Source organism: Orycteropus afer, unplaced genomic scaffold (assembly GCF_000298275.1).
Source record: "Orycteropus afer afer isolate SDZICR_OR568_19922 unplaced genomic scaffold, OryAfe1.0 scaffold00202, whole genome shotgun sequence".
NCBI lineage: Eukaryota > Metazoa > Chordata > Mammalia > Tubulidentata > Orycteropodidae > Orycteropus > Orycteropus afer.
This window is the reverse complement of record NW_006921789.1, coordinates 23,051-24,401: the sequence shown is the minus strand read 5'-3', so window position 1 is coordinate 24,401 and position 1,351 is coordinate 23,051.

Sequence of the window (1,351 nt, the reverse complement as noted above, 5' to 3'; positions counted from 1 at the left end):
AATGACTGAACTGTTTGTAAACATTCAAAGTGGCTGCACTCTCCGCACAGGCAAAAGGCCACAGATCAGCCTGCCTTCTTCTTCGGTGCTTCCCTTTTATTCACCAGTTCCTGATACAGTCCTCTATGCAGCCACTGGCTAGCAGTGCCAATTTTTAGGTTAATTATTAGGTCCTAATACCTCTTGGCAATATCTAAGCTGTCTGTGCTGTCTGGATCACTGGCAGACCGCAGCTCTGTTTGTCTCCTTTTTTGGTGTTTTCATGCAGGTTCTTTCAGTAGTTGGAGTTTAGTCCACTTATATATCCTTCCCTTCAAAGCTCAGAGCTCTAGGATTATCTTCTGTATCTGTGTTAATTGGTTCCCCTTTTCTTTGTTGAAGAGGGTCTGTGCAGTCTGTCTGCCTATTCTGCCATCTTACCAGAACTCTCCATTAACAATTATTCTTGTAAAACACTGTAGATCCCTTTATGCTGAGAGCAAGATTAACAGTACACATTTTTGTCAGCATATCGGGGTCCTACTTTAGGGAACTTGGCCTGCTCTTCATTCAAGAGATTGTGAATCTGTAAACTGGCTCAAGACTGGGAATTGAGGAATTCTGGTAAGATGGTGGAATAGGCAGAAAGACTGCCCAGACCCTCTTCAACAAAGAAAAGGGAAACCAATTAACACAGATAAAGAAGATAATCCTGGGCCCCTGAGCTTTGAAGGGAAGGATATAGAAGTGGACTAAACTCCAACTAGTAGAAGAATTTGCATAAAAATATCAAAAAAAAGAGACATAGGAGCTGCCGTCTGACAGCGATCCCGACAGCACAAACAGCTTGAATATTGCTAAGTGGTGTGAGGACCTAAGAATTAATGTAAAAATCAGCCATGCTAACCAAGGACTGCATGGAAGACGGCAATGGTGCCTGGTGAATAAAAGGGGAAGGAGCAAAGAAGATGGTGGGCTGATCTGTAGACTTTTGCCCATCCAGAGGGTGCAGCCATTTTGAATGCTTACAAGGGGTTTGATCATTTTGGATATTTAAAGTGACAGCATTCTCCAAGATTCCAGGGACTTAAGAACAGGCTCCACTTGCTGAGAACCACAAGAACATTCTGAACGCCAACAACTGGAAAGATGAGATGTTCCCCTTGTTACTCTTATACCCTACACCCTCTTGGTGAATGGAGGTGCAACCATCCCTCACTCAAACCCACCTTCTAGGCCAACAGGAATTCCATCCCGATCTGTATCCTGGTCTGTGCCCTTGGATAGACCCTGGGTGCCCTTCCCTCCCCTGCCCCAATTATTATTATTATTATTTTAGTTTGTTTGTTTTTAAATTATTATTATTATTATT